The following is a 23,208-nucleotide window of genomic DNA, read 5'->3' on the forward strand; positions in this document are numbered from 1 at the left end:
TAGTATGAGAATCTCTAGTTGCATCCATGTTGCTGTGGATGGCATTCTTTCTTTTTTATGGCCGAGTAGTATTCCACTGTATATATGGACTACACCTTCTTTATCCATTCATCTCATATAGAAGAATTTTCATTGGTTTGTCCCTGCCTTCTGTCTTTCTGTCATTCACACTCATTTCAAAACTTTTTAGGCTGTAATGAAAAAGCCAACACTCGAGAAGCATTGGCATTAAAATATTTAAAACTTACACAAGCAATAATTTACATCAATAACCTTTTATAAACTTTTAAAATAACCTTTGACAACCAGGGCATGTTTTGTTTTATCATTGGAAACAAAAATCAAAATGAGAGAGAAAAGAAAATACACTCCAATCTACTAGCCAAGGTCTGCAATTTACTTTAGAACTTTATTCTGTCAGAATAAATCCCTGTTAGAATGCATAGTCCTCCAAGAAGATATGAACATTCTGAGAGGGATAATATCTTAGACCTGAGTGTTGCAAACTGATCCACAGCATACTAGTTCTATGGGAGGTTAATAGGTATATTTTATACCAGGAAAAAAAGTTCTATGAAAAAATAAGGTTGGGAAATGCTGGGTAAATAGCTTGCTGTGGATGACAGTCACGAATAATCTGTCCCCTTTCTGCCTCTCAGGTCTCACCTGGCACCACTCCTCTTCTCTCTGGTCCAGCTCTACCTGCCTTCCATCTTTCAGACCCAGACATGCAAAAGCTCACTCCAGCCTCAGCACCTTTGCATTTGCTGGTTCCATGTTAGGGATGCTCTTCCCAGATCTTCACGTAGGTGGCCTGTTCTGATGATTCATTTCAGGTCTTGATTCAAGTATCAGATCCCCAGGAGTTCCCACTGTGGTGCAACAGGATTAGTGGCATCTCTGGAGCGCTGGGACACAGGTTTGAACCCCAGCCCAGCATTGTGGGATAAGGATCCAGCATTGTTTAAGCTACAGCATAGGCCCCAACTGCTGCTTGGATCTGATTCCTTGCCAGGGAGCTCCATCTGCCACAGGAAGGCCAAAAAAAAAAAAAAAAAGAAAAAAAGAAAGAAAAAGTCACATCCTCAGAGAGGGTCTTCCCTGTCCATGCCATTTAAGACTCTTTATAATGATCTTTAACATTATCTGAAATTACACGTTTTACTTGTGTATTACCTGCTACCGATTAAAGTGAAAAACCACATCTGTCCTATTTGTTGCCATAGCCCTGGTGACTAGAAAAACATGTGGCACACCATAGAAACGCAACAAATATTTGAATGAATGAATGAATGAACCAACATTAAATAGATTTCTTCAACACAAGACTTCTCAGGGCCTTTCATGCATGAATCTGTATTGGAACTCTTCAACCAGGAGACACAGTATTCAGGCTTTCCAAACCAAAATGTTTCCTGGAGCTTTTCATGGGAAATCTTTTTCTTGCTTATTCTTTGGGAGATACTGTTTTAGGTTTTATAAATAACTTTATACCTATAGGAATTTTAGATTCCCTCTGAGTGCTAGTTTAGAGGATTGGAGAGTCACGATGGTTCAGTGAAGCTATAAATAGAGAAAGATGTATAGAGAATTCGAGTGGGAATGCAAAAGATCCCCCAGAATTGTAGATGGAGACCTTGGCCCAAGGTTGACCCCTAACATCTAGATCTTTAGATCTCTCTGAGGATATGTCTTTGAATTAAGATCTTGCTTAGCCCAGCTGTACCTAACATTGGCCTTAAGTGTTTTTTGCTGCAGCTTTATTTACAAACAGAAAATTGCCACCCTCAATAAAAACAAAGTTACACCTACACACCCCATACACAACTTCAATAAATGCTCCAAATTACATCCTAAAGGTAAATTAGAATGTAACTAGCAAGGATGTTATTTTGTAACTAACAAGTGTTCCTGTGCCTCCAACATTATGGCTGTGTCTTTCTTTGATTTTTTCCCCCCAATGTTTCAGTCATTGCCTACTTGTTGCATCCATGAAGGGCTAAAAAGTCAGGACAGGCTGGGGAAGTACCAGGGAGAGGATTTTGTTCACTTTTTGTCTTCTGAAGAGAAAATATTGGAATGTCCTTTAAAATGTCTTTCTGAACTTCCTGACTGCTTTCATCTGGAGAGCAGACAGATGAACTGGGAAATGAGGGCACGGTGGTGGGAAGAGAGGAAGCTGTTATCTGGAGGATTAAAATAACACCTCATCTTCATCTTGGATGAACTGTAAACAGGTTCAATACTTTAATTTGCCTGAAAAGTGGTTTTGCTAACTGCTTCTAAATTGGCTTAATAGTTCAGAGAAGAGAAAACGATCTTTATGGAAATCAGGCCCAATTAAATTGTGTTCTAGCTGCAGAAGAATTACTATTGAGCTGAAAATGCAGGTACCATAATTTTTTTTTCCTCTGGAAGGAGTTCTAATAAACCGTTGACAGTGGCAAACTTTGGAGAGAGGTTCCTCTCCAAACTTAGATTTGGATCTTAGGGTGGGTGAGGATTTTTAATTTTTAATTTTAATTTTTGTTTAATAAGCTGAACAGTATTTCTGTTCAGCTTATATATAATTACATGAATCAGTTTTTTAAAATATCACTGCATCAAAGGAATGTATTTCCTTAATTGGGTTGCCTCTCTCATGATGGTACCTGGGGCTGGGGTAGGAGGAAGGGGAAACTGGAAACAGGTGAGAAGAATCAGAAAAGGCCCAATGAGAACTCCTGCAAGTGGAGCTGGGGCCCTGACTTTGTCTTTTGTGGCCTGTCTTCTTGGTCCCAGCCCTTTGAGCAAGGGAATAACCACTGGGCTTTCACAATTTAAGATGAATTTCTTGAATTGGTTCTCTTGATGAATAGACTATGTGCTTTACTTGTAAACAAAGGTAGGAAACTTTAGGTATTGCCCCTTGGGGTAGTAAATGAGTACTGGGTCTGAAACTTTTCCAAATCATGTTTGAGGAAGAAAAGAGGAAAAGGATGAATAGGAACAAGAGGAGGGGAAACCTTTTTAAAAAATGAAGTAGTTCTAGTATCCTCAATATCTTGATGGAGATGTAATCCCTTCAGACTAGGTGACCTCTTAGGTGCTTGTCATTATGTCTTTGTAGCCTCTCCCTCCCTTCATTCCTTCCTTTCTTCCCTCCTTCCTTCCTGTCTTTCAATAAATGTTTATTGAGCAACTACTAAGTGGGAGGCATTAGTGCAACAAGATCAAGACGTGGTTCCTATTCTCAAATTGCTAATCAATACAATGAGATAAGAAGCTGAATGGAGGGCCAGCCATGTGCTAGGAGAGCAGTTAATTCTGAGTGAACTGACTGGGAAGGCGTTACAGTGGTGGTAGTATTTGAACCAAGGACAGAAGGTGTGGTGAGCAGGATTTTAAGATGGATAGTTTTAACTCCTGTGATTATGTGGCAAAAGGGAAATTGTCCACCTGGGCCTAATCTAACCACCTGAGCCTTTTCAAAGCAAAGGATTTCATCTAGCTCATGTCAGAAGAGTAATGCAGAGAGTTCAGAAGCATGAGGAGAGCTCAACATGCCATTGCTGCTTTACAGATGCACGGGCCACATGGTAAGGAATGAGGATGGATTTAAGGCTCTAAAAGAGACCCCTGGCTGACAGCCAGAACCACAGTCCTGCAGCCATGAGGTAATGAATTTTGCCAAAAGTCTGAATGAGCCTGGAAGCAGATTTTTCCCCAGAGCCTCCAGATCAGAGCTCGTCCTAGCCAACACCTTGATTTTGGCCTTGTGAGACCCTAAGCAGAGACCTTAGTGTAGCTGACTGAACTTCTGACCTATAAAACAGTGAAATCATAAATGGATATTGTTTTAAGCCATTACCTATGTGATACTCGTTACACAGCAATATAAAATCTAGAAGAGAAATGCTTTCTATTCTGAAGGGAAAGCATGAGTGCTTGGAGCCTGGGGGAAAGCAAGCAGCTCAGAAACTTGGGGTGCATGAGGCACAGGGAGCGGCATGGAAGTCTGAAATGCTGGGTTTGAGCCAGACCAGGAAAGTGACTGAATGCCACGCATGTTGAGGAATTTGGGCTTTATCTTAAGCGCCACCTTCTACCTTTCTTCCCTCCTAGCAGCTCCATCATCTCCTGCCCAGCATGGAAATAAATCTCTTATTTGATTAATGTCTGGGATGGCTTTTTCTCTTTCCTTTTCTTTCCTGTTAATATCCACCTGCATCATTCCTGCTCTTCATTTTGGCACTGTTCCCCTTCAGGTAGGAGAATGCCCAGGAGTCCTGCCTGGTGATGGTGGGAAGAAGACATAGCTGTAGGACCATAGACTTGACAACATCCACCAATGTCCTCCACCAGGCCCTTATGAAGGGACTGGCAGACAGCGAGAGAGAGCAGAACCAACTTCTCCAAATGGAAGGAAAAGAATGGATCAGAGCCAAGGTGGCTCACTTAGAGAGAAACAGAAGACAATGGAAATTGAAGACGCATTGTAAATTAACTACACTTTAATAATAATAAAAAAGTAATGGAAAAAGTTTGGACAGTGGGGCTCTGAGACTGACCCAAGGATCCTATTAGCCAGAGAAAGTGCTGTCCGTTTAGGGAATGGAAGAGGTGATCTGTGTCAATCAGGGCCCCGGCAGGAAATAAAATTTGTCCCAGAGGGTTCAAATGAAGAGACTTTGAAGAAAGGTCATTTCAAGGTTAAGGGAACAACAATGGAGCATATGAGTGACAGGAAATCATTACCACCTCAACCACAATGGTCCAAGCGATAAGGGAAAAGATAGTAAACCCAGGACCAATGAGAGCTGGAGCCATGGAGAATGGGCCACCTGGAAGAAACTCTTGTCATGGAGGCAGAAACTATTGCCAAAGAATTATTTTGAAGCAAGGACAAACAGGGAGAAATACCCAGTCTCACTCTCTTCCTTCTGATCCCCTGAAAGTGCCCCCCTCAAGCTGGACCTGATCAGACATAGGCCAGCAAGAGAGCCTGGAAAGATGTGGTCCAGAGGTGTCATCCTCCTGGGGCACAGAACAAGGACAATGGATCTGGGGGAGAGGTGGGAGTGAAAAGAGAACAGTGAACATGTAAAGGAAGCAAGAGACGCACTGGTTTTGCCATCGTGTTGACTTTGCCATGACCTGGGTCATGAGTGGGCTCCACCATGGCCACTCTCAACCCTGGGACCGTCACTATGGCTATGCTCTTGCCGGGGCGGGGGGAGGAGGGCAAAGTAGGGAATATCTGAAAGGGTGGGGGGGAGATCCCATAACAGCAAAGCTCACATGCTGGCCCTCCAGGTCAGGGACCCTCTATGAGTACAATCACCTCCCCTAACAGGAGAGAGTTGGGAGGAATAAGCACAAGGCATCACATGCCACTGTGGGAGCTACCAGCCCAAGGACATTGGGGGCTTCCCAGAGATTGCAGCCTGAACCATTTAGGGTCTACATCCTGAGAGTGGTGGGAAACCATGCTTAGAGTTGTGGGCTGGACTGACCATTTCTGCCTGGCCTGTAAGGCTGTGTTTTGGAGGGAGAGGGGCAGCAAAGAGATGGCACAGGGGAAGGATGTGGTTAAGTCCTTCTTTAAGAGCACATCTTGTTATCTTTTGGGTCAAGAAAATTATAGGGGATTGATAAATTTACTAGAACAGCAAGAATCACACTGGTTTTTTTCAGCTTTAAATAAGGACATTCTTTTCCCAAAATATCCTCCTTGGGCTTAGAATGATCCTAGGAAAGTTTCTGACCAGCCAGAGACATAAAAATTAATTCTGGGGAAGAGCCACACAGTCAGTACTATTAGAACAGACGGAGCCCTCAGATGACCCAGATCCCACTGCGTGCACACCGGCCTGTCTTGTCCATTTCAGACACCCCCCACCACCACCACCACTCTCAACTTTTGGCTCAGAGAGACTATACGATCTCTCACCTCCAACCTAACCCCACCGCTGATCCAGCCTCCAGAAAGCTCTAGGGAAATTTCTCCAGCCCTGTGGAACTTTAAGGACAAGGTCAGCGATTTTGAGCAAAGATAAGGCAGACAGAAGCTGGCTGGAAGGGCCAGGGAAGGTGTTGGGCTCAAGAGAGGATTCACCCTTTGGCTGCGTACAGCCCCCCCTCCCTGCAGATGATTCTGTGTGGCCTGGCCCACTGGCTCTGGGTCTGGACACCAGGCCTTCTCCCTCAACCTCAAGTGGCTCTCCAGGGCAGTTCTTCCCAGGAACACAGTCTGTTTATTCTGCCCCATGGCCCCAATTCCCTTTTGAGCCCAGAGAAAGCCCCCACAGCTGAGGGCAGGCCCCAAACTTGCACAATCAGGCCCTCTTTCCTGGGTCCCCAGACACAGAGAGACCAGGTCAAGCTGGGGGTGGGAGGCCCCAGGCAGCGTGGCCAGTGGGGAGGGTGGAAGCTGAACCCAAGACCACGCTGCCCCGCGGTATCCACCGCCTGCCTGAGACCACAGGCGAGACGCGCTTGGAGGCGTCGCAGCCTTGCAGTCCAGGCCCTCCATGGCTCCCCACGGACTCCTAGAGCTCCTGGGCTTGGCATGAAGCCCTGAGTCAGACTTTGGACCCATTAAATGCAAGCTAGAGAGATGGAGGGGGGGACCGGGGCTGGGCAGTGTTGGCAGCCACTATCAGATCCTCCCTGGTTTGCTGCCCAAAGACAAACTAAGGGCCAGATGTGACTTAGAGTTTATTAGCTTAGAGTGAAGCAAGAGAAACCCACTGTAAGCAAGTGACCCAAAAGTGGGGATCTCTGGGTACCATCAGTACCTCCGTCCTCACCCTGATCCCTGACTCCAGGACCCAAGGCTCCTAGGGCAGAGCAGGGGTGCAGGGGTGCTCTCCCTGTCAACAAGCCAGCTTTCAATTTCCTAAACTCACTTCGTTAGGTTCCAGTCCCCCCCACACACCCCACAACACACACCCCAGCCCAATTACACACCTCACCTGCCATGGTGGTAATCAGTAATCTGGCCAATTACTCTAACTGCCTTGTGCTGGGGAGGAAAGGACGCACCCACACACCCGCTGCCTGCCGAGATACTTTCCTCCAAAGCTGTTTTTCTCCTCTGAGTGTGGCTGAGACCAGGGTGCCCTCTGGGACCTTGTTGTCCCCTCTGCTCCCAAAGATTCCCTTCCTAACCCCCACCAGGAGGGAACAGAGCCCAAGGCAGGTCACGGGGGGCAGAGAGCACTTCCAAGGAGCTACAGACAAAGCTTGAGTCTGTCTCAGCTGAGCAAGTAGGTGACAGGGCTCTGTGATGTCTGCACAGATTCCACTGAAAGATCTGGGTTTGTACTGGGCTGCCTGAGACACATACCCTATGCCATGCGCTGCTGTCCCACGCCCACAGTTTCTTTTCTTTTTTCTCTCTTTTTACAGCCACACCTTTAACATCTGGAAATTCTCAGGCTAAGGGTCAAATCAGAGCTGCAGCTGCCGACTTACACCACAGCCACAGCAACTCGGGATCTGAAGCACATCTGTGACCTACACCACAGCACATGGCAACACTGAATCCTTAAACCACTGAGCCAAGACCAGGGATCAAACTTGCCTTCTCATGGATACTAGTTGGGTTCGTTACTGCTGAGCCACAACAGGAATTTCCCCAGCCCGCTACTCTTGATGCACTGCTCCCCAACTGAGACTGCCATCCTTATCTAGCTCTGCCCAACCTGGTCAGTCTCGAACAGCTGATGCTAGGTGGCTTGATTATACCTGGGTGTGCCTGGGGACAATACAGAGTAAAGGAGGAAATTCCCAAGTGAGAACATGTCTGCATTGCTAGGGTAGATGAGAGGGCCAAAGATCTCCCTGCCATCAGCACATGCGGGAGCTTTGATCTCTTAGTTTAATCGGAAGAACGTGTTGTGCAGCTGTGTTCACCTACTGGTTGCTCCCTATTATCCCATTCCTGAGTACAGAAAACTTAGAGACTTGCCCATAGGGCGTTGTTTTGGAATTTGTTACAATGTGTCATTTGGGGTTATTGACCTGTGTGAACATACGGTTTTTATTGGAGTTGTTTGGTTCCCCCACACAGGTTATGGTGAGAGCCCCCTCTTACTACCAAGAAAACCTGGCCCCTTGGATTGTTTCCCCGCCAGCAGGAAGGCTTTCATGCAACGGAAGCCACTCCCTGGCCCCACCCCTAGTAGGGTCTCTGATGAGCTGGGCTTCAGATCCTGCTGGTTCTGTGAAGATGGGCTGGTGGCCGTGAACCTGGAGATACTTACAAAATCCCCTTGGGAACTCCCACACCCAGGCTCTGCCACCCTTGTCTCTCTGGTTTCCAGTGTGTCACCTGGCCCCTGATCAGACCCTAAGGGAGCCCCCCCTTGCTGGGAAAAGGTAGTGTGGGTTGCGAAAGGTAAGGTGTTCTTTTGCTCAGAAGTCTTTTGGGGCCTCCCTTGATTTGCCCACATCACACCCCAGATTACCGACGTGCCGAAAGCCCTTCAGGTCCCTTGCCTCCTACCTTGCAGGGCTTTCCCAAGACCACAGACACTCACGCAGCCTCCACAGTCTCCAGCCTCTGAGCCACCAGAGTGGGACTTTCAGAGATGATACCACCTGCCCACACTCGCTCAGCTTGAGGTCTAACCTCAGGTTGGGTGGGGGGAGAGCCTGGATACTCCAAGCCCAGCCCTGTTGTGGGTAGGAAACAAGGACCCACAACCGAGTAAATATGAGTGCTTCTTACACCTCCCTCACTGACACCGTTTGGTCACTGGACCAGTGTCCCTACCTTTCCCCTCCCCGCTCAAAAATATCTGCTTGGCTGACTTCAAAGAAAAGCAGACACATTCCTGATAATGACACTCAGAGCAAAATTCTCCCTGGCCAGTCTGCACTGGAGACAGTATAGAAATCTGCAGGTGTGTGTGTGTGTGTGTGTCCCTGTGCATGCAAAGAGGCAGGTGTTTGAAGGGAACTATGAAATGCGAGAAACCACAGTGACACAGAAAGGGGAAGGCAGAGGAAGGTCCAGGTGGACAAAGCCTAGGAGAGTACAGGGTTCGGCTCAGACTCGTAGATGCCAGTAGAGCTTGCCATGTGGAACGGAGTCAGCCTGTTAGTACATCCCTCCTAGGTGCTAAAGGAAATGGACAACCATGAACGACACCCTCCTGTGGATTGTAGGAGCCAAGCAGTGGGGCACAGAGGTACACAGGACAGATCCAGGGCTTATAGATGCAGATGGCAGAAATGATGACTGCACCTGAAATGGATGATAAAGGTAAACTGAGTGCAGGATAATGTAACTCCCAGGGCCAGGGCTCAGGAAAAAGAGGGAATAATTCGCACGCATTTTCTTAGGAAGAGCCATGTCATCTCAGTTTCTCCCGTTTAAAACCCAGGGATACTAAAAAGTAAATATGTATATAATAGATATAATGCATCTGCTAAAGGACAGAGACTCAAACTGGATTTTTAAAAGTCAATCTGTATTTTGTTTATAATTCATAGTAACACAAAAATGTTGACAGTGAAATGATAGAAAAAGAAAGTTGGTTTAGCAATATTAGCATCAGCAATAATATTTTAATTAATAATTATTATCAAATAGACATAAAATACAAGCATTGTATGATGATGATAAAGAGAATCATTACTTAAGCTACTATACCAGGAAGATACAGTAATAACTGAATGTGCATACATTTAGCAACAGTCTTGAAATACATGATGTGAAAATTGACAGAATTATAAGCGGAAATTAACAAATTCACAATTAGAATGGAAGGTTTCTGGGGGAGATTTCCATTTATCATTTTTAGAAACTCAAAGCCTAAGGAGTAAAAAATTGAATAAGAATATAAATCATAAATCATTACAAGACAACTTATTAAGGAAGGCCATACCTAAAAGCTTGCACCCCCAAATGGAGAATACACATTTTTTCCAAGAATACATGACAAAATAGTCAGAAAGGTAGACAATAAGCCAATTCTCAAAAAAAAAAGACCAAAAAAATTTATATGTTCTGTAACCACAATGAAATAAAATAAAAAATTCAATTTCAAAAAGGTAAATAGGAGTTCCCTGGTGGCTCAGTGGGTTATGGATCCAGCTGTGGTTCCATCCCTGGCCTGGAACTTCCATATGCTGCAGGTGCAGCTGTAAAAAGAAAAAAATAAAATAGTGAAAACCATATGTGTCAAAATTTGTGGATGAAGTGAAACCACTCTATTGGAAAATGTAGTTTAAAATATATTAATAATAAAATAAGATTGAACATTAATGAATTACACATTCAATTTTAGAAATCAAGAGAACATTCTAAGAAAGGAGAAACATAAAAATAAAAGCAAAAATTAAAGAAGAATCTGGAAACAAACAATAATGGACACACTCCATGGAGTTCCTGATGTGACGCAGAGGAAACAATCCGACTAGGAACCATGAGGATATAGGTTCGATTCCTGGCCTCGCTCAGTGGGTCAAGGATCTGGCATTGCAGTGAGCTGTGGTGTAGGTTGCAAATGTGGCTCGGATCTGGTGTTGCTGTGGCTCTGGCGTAGGCCGGCGGCTACAGCTCCGATCTGACCTCTAGCCTGGGAACCTCCATATGCGGGGGGTGTGGCCCTAGAAAAGATAAAAAGACAAAAAAAATAAAATAAATTAAAAAAAATAATGGACATACTCCAAAGCTGGTTTCTGAGCAGATTACTGAACTTGACAAACTTAAAAGAAAATAAAATAGTAAGATTCATTTAGTAGAGAATAAAAAAAAAACAGGGTGGCAGAAACAGTGTGAGTGGCAAATAGAGGTAGGCAGGTACAAGAAAAGCCTGAAAGAAAACCATGTCCTCCCGGGAGACAGTGCTCCCTTGTCCTTCTCCGCTGGCTCTGCAGTGCCCATGGCGTATTTATCTTTGTATCTTCTAAGGCTGGCCGCTTGGGACGAAGGAGACATTCAATGGGTTTGTTGTATAAAATCAAATCCTCTCCTTGAGGATTTAGTCCTTGGCCTCAGTATTGGAGCAGAGTTCATGGACAGGGTGCTCAACAATGATCCGATGTCACTATTGGTTCTCACTGTTAAACAAAGCACTCAAGTTTAGAGAGACTATATTTAAAAAAAAAAATAACAGTCAGAGTAAATCAAAGCTATCCTTAGCATAACATTCTTCTCTCTTCGTTGGATGAGATTGGCCTGAAGAAGAGAGAAAAGGGTAGAGTTATACCTGGGGTGGGGTGGGGCATGGTCTTCATCAGCTAGGGCACTTGGAGGAGACTGTCCCACACGTGACCAACAACAGCCAAGGCTGTCGCGGGGGAAACAGGTTGGGAACCCCTGGCTCCTCACGATGTCTTGGCCCAAGCTTCTAGATGGCTGTGGCTGAGAAACCTGGACCTGCCAGATTTTCACATCAGTCTGTGAAATCTAAGGAGTAGGTCTCAGATTTCACAAGCACCCATGCGGGCCAGGAGCAAGATCAGGAACACCGAAAGGCTGGAATGTTTCTGGCTGAAAATGGAGATTTGGACATCCAGATGCAGGACACCTAACTCTAGGATTTCAGAGGGAGTAGGGAGCCCTCCAAACCCCCTTCCCCAAATGCCCTTTCCAAGCATGGGGGCCTGAACCCTTCCCTTGTGGTTCGAAGTGCCTCTTGGCTTTGTCCCCTAAGGAGAGGTCACCCTAAGTCGTATCAGCCATTGCTAAGCCTGAACTGAAGAAGTGGATGCTTCCCTGGCTGAGGATATGCTGAGTGGCGCGCACTGAAGGACAGAGGGCATTGGCTGCCTGAGGGAAAAACAGGGACTTAAAACTGCCTCGTGCCGAGTTCTGCCCTGGCCAGCCCTGAGCAGTCAGTACGGAGGGGAGAGTTCTCAAGGCACAAGGTGGGGAGGGAGGAATGTGTTCCGGATGCCCAGCCCAGCTGGAAGCCACGTGGCCTCTCTGGCTCGCAGGCCAGGAGAACCAGCAGACCAGCAATCAAGGGGCGGAGGGAGACACACAGAGCATCTCTCTCCGAAAATAACAGCTTCCGGGGAAACGGCTTCACGGAGCGCACAGTGGAAGTGAGGCGAGGATGCAGGGATGTTGGTGGCTATCGCTCCATCAGTCCACCCCTGTCAGCAGCGCTCTGGAGCCTTTGAAGGCGAAGCCCGGCAACCCCAGAACAATAATAACAAACATTTGTAAGGCATTTTATAATGTAGGGCGTTCAAACTCCTTATCTCCTGTGAGCCTCACAACATCCGCTGGGAGTATGTATTTAAGACTGTTTTGATTTTGCAAAAGAGGAAACTGAGGCTCATCAAAGGTAAGAAACTAGGGACAGATGGGCCTTCTTACTCCAGACCCAGTAGGCTTAATGCCTTTGCTTCTCAGAGTATGGGCCATGGACCAATTAGAGCTTGTTAGAAATAGGAAATTTCATGGCGCTCCCTGTTGGCCTAGTGGCTAAGGATCCCGCGTTGTCACTGCTGTGGCTTGGGTCACTGCTTTGGTGTGGGTTTGATCCCTGGTCCAGGAACTTCCATATGGCCAAAAAAAGAAAAAATAAATTTTAAACCCAGACCTAGTGAGTCAGGATCAGCATTTAAACAAGATCCCTCGGTGATTCACATTTAATCCATTACACCTGCCCTCTTCCTATTTATTTACAAATTTTTCCTCTTAGGAGCTTCTCATTTGGGGTTTTGGTCTAACAGCAGGCTTTCTTTGCCAATATGTTCAAATTAGGCTAATAGTAAATGTCCTTGCATTTTCCAACACATATTAACAGAGAATGAAAACAGTAACAAGAACAGAAGCAATAATGGCTTTTTCCTTGTTTAGCATGTCCCACTTTTTCAGTGTTTTATACTCATGGTTCAGTCACATGAGAGGCAGCTGTAGAAAACCAGCCTGCTATGAAAGATTGGTTCTGGATAATCTGGGACAATCATTGAGTTGGTTACAAATATAAATTTGATGTAATAACATGTGGAAAGATACACCTAATAATAGTGTGTAGAGAGAGATCTGTGTATCTATGAGATGCAGGCCACACTAAAACTGTGTCTGTCCAGTGTAAGTGCAGGACTTTGGCAATTTTCTGGTTAATTTGCTAAGTCTAGAAGGCCAAACCAGATCAGTCAGGCCAGGGGTAGATTTTTGAACCCAAGTATTCTGGTTTGGCTGCCTTCATTTATGAAGTTAACCTGATACTTGCCAAATCACTGCCTCATTCACGCTCATCAAGGGAAAAGAAATGCTCATGGGTGAACACACTTTTTTTTTCTTTTTTGTTTTTAGGGCTGCACCTGTGGCTTATGGAAGGTCCCAGGCTCGGGGTCTAATCGGAGCTGTAGCTGCCAGCCTACATCACAGCCACAGCAATGTCTGATCCGAGCCACGTCTGCGACCTATGCTACAGCTCATGGCAACACCGGATCCTTAACCCACTGAGCAAGGCCAGGGATGGACCCGGCATCCTCATGGATACTAATCAGGTTTGTTACCACTGAACCACAATGGGAACTCCCTGAACGTACTTTTTTTTTTGGAAGTATAGTAGATTTACAATGTTGTGTTAATTTCTGGTGTACATACAAATATACACACACACATCTATATATTCTTTTTCAGATCCTTTTTTATAATATAGTTTCCCATGCTATACAGTAGGTCCTTGTTGTTTATCTGTTTTATAGATAGTGGTTTGTATCTGCTAGTCCCAAACTTCTAATTTATCCCCCCCTTCCCTTTGGTAATAGGGTGTTTGTTTTCTATGTCTATGCATCTGTTTCTGTTCTGTAAATAAGTTCATTTGTATCATGTTTAAAGGTATAAGTGATATCATATCATATGATATTTGTCTGACTTACTTTGCTTAATATGATGATCTTGGGTCCACCCATGTTGCTGCAAATGGTGTCGTTTTATTCTTCCTTATGACTGAGTCAATGAGTCACTTCCACGTCTTGGCTCTTGTAAGTGGTGCCACTCTGAACGCTGGGGTGCATGTATCACTTTCAAATTAGTTTTCTCCTGATATATGCCCAGGAATGGGATTGCCAGATCTTATGGTAACTCAGTTTTTAGTTTTTAAAGGAACCTCCAAACTGTTTTCTGTGGTCACTGCACCAATATATATTCCCACCAACAGTTAACACACGTTTTAATACATACATTTACATGCAACTCAGCTTGCAGCATTTGTTCTTTGAGATGAGATAGCCACTCAAACATTCACCCCACAGGTGGTGGGAATCCAAGGTCCCTCCCAATATAGGGGTGTTGGGGATGGAAATGGGATTGGCCTCATGTCTCCATCCACTGGCCATCTCAGTCACTTCTGGCTCTATGTTCATGCTTCTGTGGGATTATCTCTCTTTTCGGTCTTGCCTCCTGTGGAGATAAAGCAAAGAAGGCACCCAGTCCTGCATCTGGGGACAGTGGGTGCTGGGGATGGTTTTTCTTGCGGGCCAGATCATGCAGTTCAGTGCTCAGACACTGAGGGCAGGGACAAGTCTACTCATCTCTGTGCCCTGGCCCAGTACCCAGCACACGCTAGGATATCCAATAAGTGTGTGTTGAAAGGAACAAAATTTAAGAGTGAGTTGGAAAGTCATGGAAAAGGAAGGATCAGATAGGTTCTGCCTGTGACCTTGGAAGGACAACGACCTCACTCCAATGTTCATAGAAGCATGATTTAGAGTAGCCAAGACATGGAAGCAACCTAAATGTCCATCGACAGATGAATGGATAAAGAAGATGTGGTACATATATATGAAATACTACACAGCCATAAAAAAGAATGAAATAATGCCATTTGCAGCAACATAGATGAACCTAGAGATTATCATATTAAGTCAAAGACAAATATATGATATCACTTATATGTGGAATCTTTTAAAAAGATGCAAATGAACTTATTTACAAAACAGAAACAGATTCACAGACATGGAAACAGATTCACAAACTTACGGTTACCAAAGGAAATAGTGTGTGGTGAGGGGAGGGATAAATTAGGAGTTTTGGGTTAACATATTCACACCATATATAAAATAGATAATCAACAGGGACCTACTGTATAGGGCAGGGAACTCCATTCAATATCTTGTAATAACCTGTAAAGGAAAAGAATCTGAAAAGAATGTGTATGTGTGTGTGCATGCATGCACACATAACAGAATCACTTTGCTATACTCTTGAAACTAACACAACATTATAAATGAACTTTACTTCAATTTAAAAAATAATAATAAGAAGAAGGGCAAGGACCTGAATCCCCACCCCCAGCCCAGGACAAGCTCCCCATGCCCCAACAAGGTCTCAGTCTCTCTGAGCCTCCTCTGCACCACAGCCTGAGGGCCAGGGCACTGCACAAGCTGCACTGCTGACTGGCTCTGCTTGTCCCTGTCAGGTCTCAGGCAGCTCCAGCCATCCTCACCTGCTCTGCGTACTGTCTCTGTATGCAGCCCTGACCCCATGCCCGCTCCACTCTCCTCACTCACCTGGTTGCCAGATAAAACACAAGATGCCCAATTAAAATTTTATTTCAGACATACTTCTACTGAGAAGCGATTTGTTGTTTATCTGAAATTTGAATTTAACTGGGTGTCCAGTATTTCCATTGGCTAAATCAGGCAACCCTGCCCAGGGAGTACCTTTCCACCAACCATGCCCTCCCTTCCTTCACACCTTCCTTCCAGCCCCACCAGCACCTAACTGACCTCAGCAGCTGAAACCATTCATTCATTCATTTATCATTCACTCATTCAACAATGTTTTATTGCACATCTACCAAGCCCCAAGCTCTCTGCTAAGAATTTGGGGTACGGTGGTGAAAATGTCATAGTCCCTGCCTTCATGGAGCTTATGTTTTGGAGCAAATGACAAAAGTAAAGGCACATAAGCAGGGAGCTCCAGTTGTGGCTCAGTGGTTAATGAACCCAACTAGGATCCATGAGGATGCAGGTTCGATCCCTGGCCTTGTTCAGTGGGTTAATGATCTGACGTTGTTGTGAGCTGTGATGTAGGTTGCAGACACAGCTCAGATCCAGTGTTGCTGTGGCTGTAGCATAGGCTGGCAGCTACAGCTCCAATTGGACCCCTAGCCTGGGAATCTCTATATGCTAGGGGTGCAGTCCTAGAAAGACAAAAGACAAACAAACAAACAAACAAAACAAGCAAATAAGCAGGAGTTTCCCTTGTGGCTCAGTGGGTTAAGATCCTGACATAGAGAGTTCCTGTGGCTCAGCGGAAATGAATATGACTATCATCCATGAGGACGCAATTTTGATCCCTGGCCCCGCTCAGTGGGTTAAGTATCCGGCATTGCTTGGCTGTGGGATAGGCTGGTGACTGCAGCTCCAGTTCAACCCCTAGCCTGGGAACCTCCATATGCCTCGGGTATGGCCCTAAAAAAGACAAAAAAAAAAAAAAAAAATCCCATCACAGTGTCTGTGAGGATGCCAGTTTTATCCCTGGTCTTGCTTAGTAGGTTTAGGACCCAGTGTTGCTGTGAGCTGTGGTATAGGTCAAGGATGTGGCTCGGATCCTGAGTTGCTGTGGCTGTGGCATAGGCAATTTGATCCCTAGCCTGGGAACTTCCACATGCTGCAGGTGCGCCATAAAAAATAAATTAATTAAATTTAGAAAGTAAGTAAGCAAGTAAATACAGTAAATGCTATTATGAAAATAAACTAAATAGAGAGTTGAAATAGGAATTAAAGGAGGAGGGCTGGTGTGGACAGGACAGCAAGGAAAGCCTCTCTGAGGAGATGACACTCGGGCCAAACTGAAGGATGAGAAGGGGGCTGGCTGTGGCTGTAGGGTTCTAGGTCCTGAGGCAGGAAAAGAGCTTTGACCATCAGGGACTGAAATACCCAAGGCCTGGCCAGTGGGGAGGGCAGAAGATGAAGCTGGGGAAATGGGAAAAGGCCAGAATCACTGAGGGCCACGGTAATATTCTGAGTGCGCTCGCGCACACACACCCACATTGAAAGTCTTAGGGGGAAAGGCTGCTATGATCTGAATGGCGATCTTGGGTTTTGTGTGTTCATTTGTTTTGTTTTTGGCTGCCCCCTCTGCATGCAGCAGTTCCCAGCCCAGGGATCGAATCCGCCCCATAGCAGTGACGATGCCAGATCCATAACCACCAGACCACCAGGAAACGCCTGAATGATGATTTGTAATGCTTCCTGGAGACTGAGATAGAGGAGGCTCAAGTTGGAAGCAAGGGGATGCGTTGTGAAGCCACCACAGAGTCCAGGTGAGGAGAGGAGGGTAATTTAGAAAAACCTGAGTGTGTGTATGTGGGGGAGTAGCCCTTGAGAGAAATGGAGGAATTAGAGTGCACTTTGGAGGCAGGGTTTGCTGGACTTGCTGATAAAATGGATGTGGAAGTTGAGGAGGAATCAAGGACAACAGTCTTTAGCAACTTGGGAGGTGGAGGTGATAAAGGCTGGACTGGCTGGGCGGGTAATAGGGTGAGAAGTTGAGGGGGGAGGTAATAGGGTGAGACTTGAGTTCAGGACAGGTTAAGTGCGAAACATCTGGGAGACCTCAAGGAGAACCGCCAAGTGGGACCTGCTTCTGGAAGCTGGAGCTCAAAGAGGAGGAATGGACCAGTCACCCTGTGGGTGGTGTCTACAGCCATGGAGACCTGGAGAGACGTACACAAGACCAGGTCCAGGGGCACTGGCATGAGGGTCCCTTTGAAGCCACCATCGGGGAGGAGGAAACCAGGAGAGCGCGTGTGGGGCAGCCCAGAGAGGGGAGGGCTTTGGGGGGTGTCAGATGAGTTAAAGCTGCTGAGAAAAGGGATGCGGGAGGTGAGAGTTTGGCAAATTTAGCATGAATGTTGGGGTGGGGGCAGAAGCCAGACTGGGGTGGGGTGAAGAGGGGATGGCTGGGGAGGAAGTAGAAGCAGCGAGTGTGTCCCCACGCCCCCCTCGTCAGGAGTGTGGCTGTGAAAGGGGCAGAGCCTGGGCTGTGGGGAGGGGCGTGGGTCTGATAGAGGGATTTTTTTAAAGGCCTGTTTCTGTGCAGATGGGAACATTCTGGGGGGAAGCCAGAGAGTGAAGGTATGAAGGAAACGGGGGTTAGTCCTCCCTCAGATGCCCCTGACTCTTCCAGTGGAGATGAGGAGTCCCCTGCCCTTGGACATGCACCCAGACCCTCGGCACCTCCCCGGGGCTGGATGGAGAGGAAATGCAGGGCCTGGGTAAAGGAAGCCAGGAGGGGAGGGCCTGCCCTTGCTCTGGAAATAGAAAACCCATGCTGGTAACTGAGTAACTCCTGGAGATGGGGCAAAGGCCCTGGCAGAGTCTGAAGGAGCAAAAATAATCTGTGCCGCTTGGGCAGTGAGGCAGATCGGATGTGGGGGGCGGAGAGGCCTGGCCTGCGGCCCCTCAGCCCTCGGCACCCCTCCCTGGCCAGCAGAGGCGAGCACTGCTTTGGTCTTGCTCCGGCCTGGCTCAGGGGGAGTGATGGTTCCTGGCAGATGGAGCATCCTCAAGTGAAGGCCACACACTAGCAGCCAGGCTGACGCGCTTGGTCCCCTCTGCCCCACAGCACCATCTGCTTTGGACCCCAGATGAGGACCCCACCCAGAAGGCAGACAAGCAGGGCAGAGCCCCACCGAGCCCCGCCAGGCAGACACAGCCTGAGCAGCCCCAACTGCCACTGCTCTGTGACCACACCAGGCTGTGGCTACGTCTCAGCTGCCCCCCGCCCAACTTGAGGAGGCCAGCCTTGACTGCCCAGCCCCCCTCAGCCCTCCCTCGTCCGAGGTCCAAAAGCTGATGCACATATCTACCCGCCCTGCCGCACACACACACCCCTGCACACAGAATACAGGTTCCTCCAAGGGGATGCTGATCTAACCGCATCTATGAACTGACTGCGTGGCGGGTCGGTTTGGGGTGCAGAATCTGCTGAATGAGCATCTGATCCTTCCTTTTTGCTTCAATCCTGCTTTCTTCCCTCACCTTGGTGCAAAGGCGCCCCATCTCTCTCTGCTTCACCTCCTGCTCCCCAGGCTCACCTCTAAGATCATCGTGGGTAGCAAGAGGCACCTCTTCCCATCCAGCAGATGGTGCCAGGAGATGGCGTTAGCCTGCGGGGTTGAGGCTCTGCCCTGGGTCCAGCCCCCAGGCCTGCCCCTCCTCCCTGAGGAAAGCAAGGCTTGGAGTGAAGTAAGGTGCCAGGCTCCAGAGAAGGGGGTGGGGGGTGAGTCCCTCTCTGCCGAGGAGGAAAGGAAGGTGAGAATCACTGACCTGAGAAGTTTCCATGAACTCTGGCCATGCGGGAGAAGGGGGAGAGGCCCGGAGGAGCAGGGCAAGGCGCAGGGGAGGGAAGCAACCTCCTGAGTGGTTTCCTTACCGTAAAGTTCTAGTTGACTCCCGTGGTATAAACAGACACGCTGGACCTGCCCAGGAATGAGAAGGGCTGGGCACCACGTGCCTCCAGGACATTAGAGGAACTGGAGGTCTTAGCAGCGAGGGACCCATGGCCCTGAACCACAGGGAGATCGGTCCTGGGTGAGGGGAGGCAGTTTACCCAGGAAGGACACAGGGGCTGTACCCATCCCTGTGCCCTCTGCCTCCTGGCATCCAGGTACCCTCTGTTTACAGTCAGAGTGTGAGTGAGGGTGAGAGTGAGAAGGGGTTGTGGTCAGTCCTTGGAAGCACCAGGGTCCGTACCCCCCAGCTTCTGACTCCGCCACCTCCTCCTCCCTTCTCAACACCTCCCCCCTCAAACTGATGGGAACAAAGAGGCCGCAAGTTTCCAGTTGTAAAAGTCAGGGAGGAGCAATCAAGAACAAAGATCAAGGCTTCAGATTTTCCATGACACTTGTGCAGGGGTGGGGCCACCATGCCCGCCTGGCACCCGTCCCATCAGCCATACCCTCTGGGAAGCAGGAAGCTGCCATCTGGGCTGGGGGCAGTGCCAGCCTCAGCATCAGCATGGTGCCCTCTCCTGGGGCCACGTTAGCAGGAGGTGAGCTCCCTGCCGTGCCATGTCCTGGCAGAGCCTCCTGGACTCTGGGTGCCCCCAGCCTAATTCCTCTCAGCTCTCTGAGATCGGACCATCTCAGAGGCCACCCAGCAGTTCCCCCAACCTACAGCATGGTGCAGAGGTCAAGTATCAAGAGAGGGAGGGGAACATGTGACAGAAGGCAGGAGGAGGGGCTGTGTGGACTTTGGGTAGGTATGGTTGAGGGGGCTCTACTTGCAGGAGGTCAAAGCTGGACTGGGTGGCCTTCCACGGTGGGGCCAGTCTCCGAGTCCTCTGCCTCTCATTACACCTGTCTCCTTCACCTTCTGGGGGACTGGAGGGTCTGTGACATGGAGGGGTCCTCCCCAGTTAAACTCATGATGGCACACCCTATTTAATGGCATACTCTTCAACTTTTTTGGAAAAAGTGAAACAGATCCAGGCATCCTGACAGGGAAGATGACCAAAGTAAAGCAAGTGGAAGAGAGAGTAGAAAAACCATAAGTAGATCCTGAGACAAGGTTGTTAAAAACACTTAAGCCTCAAATCACTGCATTTGGACATGCATATCTAAATAACTAGATACTTGAATCTGCTTAGAAACAAATATAGAAGGATAAATGTCCCAACGTCCAAATTCATTTGGATTAGAACTAGAGAAAAGGAGAAACTTCCATGGTTGAATTTTTTGTGTTAGGCATGTGTTAGGCTGAGGGTGGGGGAGATGTTTCAGAGCAATCCAAGTGTGTAGATAGAACTGGGCACACACACGGACATGCCAAGTGTGTGTGCATACGTGCGCACCCCCTGCCACCAAGCACATCTGGCCCACCAAGGAGGGCACACCTGGTAAACCTGGCAAACACTCGGGCACACACCTGGCTCAGGCACATCCCCACCGTCCCAGGCACCCTCGCCCTGTGCAGGCAGGGCCCGAAGCCCTCTTTAGGCACCAATCCCACCCCAGATCAGCTCCTGGCTCCACCTGTTTCCCCAGCCTCCAAATGCCATCACTTCCTGCCAGGTACTCACACAGCAGGGCCCCAGGGAAGTCAGGAGAGTCAGCAAATCCAGGAGAACACGCAGCCTCGCTATGAAGACCCTGGGGCACTGGGGCACCTGTCCCCAAAACCGGGCTTGTCCCGGGGTTTCCTGTGGATTCTGCTTTGAGCAAGAAACCGCCCAGGCATCAGCCGGTCCAAATAGGACCCTGGTTCTGCCGCCAACTTATGAGTGACCTTGGATTTGTTATTAAAACCTTCCAAGGAGTTCCCATCATGGCGCCACAGAAATGATTCCGACTAGGAACCACGAGGTTGGGGGTTCGATCCCTGGCCTCGCTCAGTCAGTTAAGGATCTGGTGTGGCTGTGGCTGTGGCATAGGCTGACAGCTGTAGCTCTGATTTGACCCCTAGCCTGGGAATCTCCATATGCCACAGGTGAGGCCCTGAAAAAGCAAGCAAGCAAACAAACAAACAAACAAAAACCCTTCCGAGCCTCAGTTTCCTCATCTGTAAAATGAGAATGATAAGGTTTATTGTGAAACTCAAAGATGGTAATTAACATCTAAGAGACTAAATGCTTCGGAAGACAAACAAGGAAAGGACGATCAGAGGTGAGGATTCTGGTTCCCTCCAGGGCAGAGGCTTAGGGCTGGGGTTGGGAGGGACACTGGCAGGATTCTATTTCTTGACCTGGGTTATGGAAACATGGGTGTTTTATAACTGTTTATTAAACTCTACATACATATATTTAATATGTGTTTCATAATTAGAAAAAATGCTTTGGGAAATTTCCTGTTCAGCGTAAGTGTAAAATAATATTAGCAAATATAAATTCCCTTTCTCATGCTGTCTGAGAAGCCAGTGGGACGCTAAGTTTTGCTGCGGTCAGGGTTAGCTGGGCGGCAAGGATCAGCTAGTAAGTAGAGTTTTCCGCTATAAATCTAGACCTGGGTGTTCCCATGGTGGCTCAGTGGGTTACAAACCCAACTAGTCTCCATGAGGATACAGGTCTTGATCAGTGGGTTAAGGATCTGGCGTGGCTGTGGCTGTGGCTGTGGCGAAGGCTGGCAGCTGTAGTTCTGATTCCACCCCTAGCCTGGGAACTTCCATATGCTGCAGGTGTGGCCCTAAAAAGAGAAAAAAATCTAGACCTGTGCTGTTTTCCTTGCTAGGGGAGGCCTCAGAGGGCAGAGGTATCCAAGGGGTGCAGATCACCCTTCCACACACCGTCAGCAAGGATCCTTGGGGGCCAGGCCCTGCTCTGGACTGCAGGGGGAGGGGGAACACAAATTGGCTTCCATAAACCAGACCGACTGTCTCCTCAAGGAGCTGTGAGCTTCATGAGGAGATAAGGCACAGACACCCCAGTGAAGAAAGCTCTCCATCCACTCAAAACTAGCCTGCCCTTCCGCCACAGTGAGCTGAGAATGGTAAGCACCTTACCCCCGCAGGGGGCACAATCCCCTCCCCAGCAAAGCTCCCTGACCCCCAGACAGCCTCCTTTCCACACTCAGCTGCCACCCCTCATTCCTCAAAGCATGGTCCTTTGGGCCAGCACTTTCCTGCTCCACTAGTGCCCTGCCTGGGCCCAGAAGGTCTGCCCCCTGCTTCCCAGCCTTTCCTGCCCCTGGTGCTGGCTCCCCTAGACTGTGGGGCACTCTCTGCCACCCACAGCGTCCCTGGGCCGCACAACCCTCTTTCTTGGCTCTGATTGCAGGGGAGGGGAGCCCTCGGGAGAACTGGGCCCGCTGCAGGGCAGGGCCCCTCTGCCCTCCCAGGCCAGAGCCCCCATGCTGGGCCCCGGCACCCCAACAGCCCTCAGGGTTGAGCCCACCCTGCCATCAGAGGCCACAGGAATGTCCATGGGACCTGGCCAGGCAGGCTTCCTGGTGACTGTCCACTCCCTGCCCGCATATGACCTGCTCCCTGTTTCTTTCTGACTTAGCTTCTGTTTGACGCTGTGATGGAGTTTGTCTCTCTCTGCCCCCGATTTTCTGTGGGCCTCTGTCTCCACAGTCCTCCCCAGCCAGCTCAGGGGCAGCAGGAAGCTTCCATCTGCATGTGGGGCAGCCCATGGGCCTGGGCTCCTGGCTGGGGGCCTGAGCTGCTTGCCGGCTCCTCTTGGGGAGGTCTCCCCACCTCCCCCCATCTGGCGAGGTGACTGAGGTGAAGATTTAGGAAAAGAGCCTGAGGGCTTTCGTGGCAGAGCAGAGCTGAAAGGAAAGAGGAAGCTGATGAAACTGG

General features: G+C 48.1%; 1 long non-coding RNA gene across 4 annotated transcripts; it reads right to left on the minus strand.

Moving 5' to 3' along the window:
• Window positions 1–9,440: 9,440 nt before the first annotated feature.
• Window positions 9,441–19,676, minus strand: LOC146403497 (uncharacterized). Of its 4 annotated transcripts, none has more exons than XR_014804146.1 (5): window positions 19,346–19,676; window positions 19,008–19,132; window positions 15,045–15,084; window positions 13,840–14,362; window positions 9,441–11,055 (listed from the first exon to the last, which is right to left on the minus strand). It is a non-coding gene; the product is annotated as an uncharacterized LOC146403497 (long non-coding RNA). The 4 variants fall into 4 exon arrangements; XR_014804145.1 differs by having other exon boundaries at window positions 19,008–19,204; window positions 19,346–19,609; XR_014804147.1 differs by having other exon boundaries at window positions 9,441–11,173; window positions 19,008–19,204; window positions 19,346–19,605.
• Between the last annotated feature and the right edge of the window lie 3,532 nt (window positions 19,677–23,208).

Source organism: Sus scrofa, chromosome 5 (assembly GCF_054392235.1).
Source record: "Sus scrofa isolate SSC_HxYL_T2T_F1_AM1 chromosome 5, Sscrofa_HxYL_maternal_Yorkshire_Landrace_v2.0, whole genome shotgun sequence".
Taxonomy (NCBI): Eukaryota; Metazoa; Chordata; class Mammalia; order Artiodactyla; family Suidae; genus Sus; species Sus scrofa.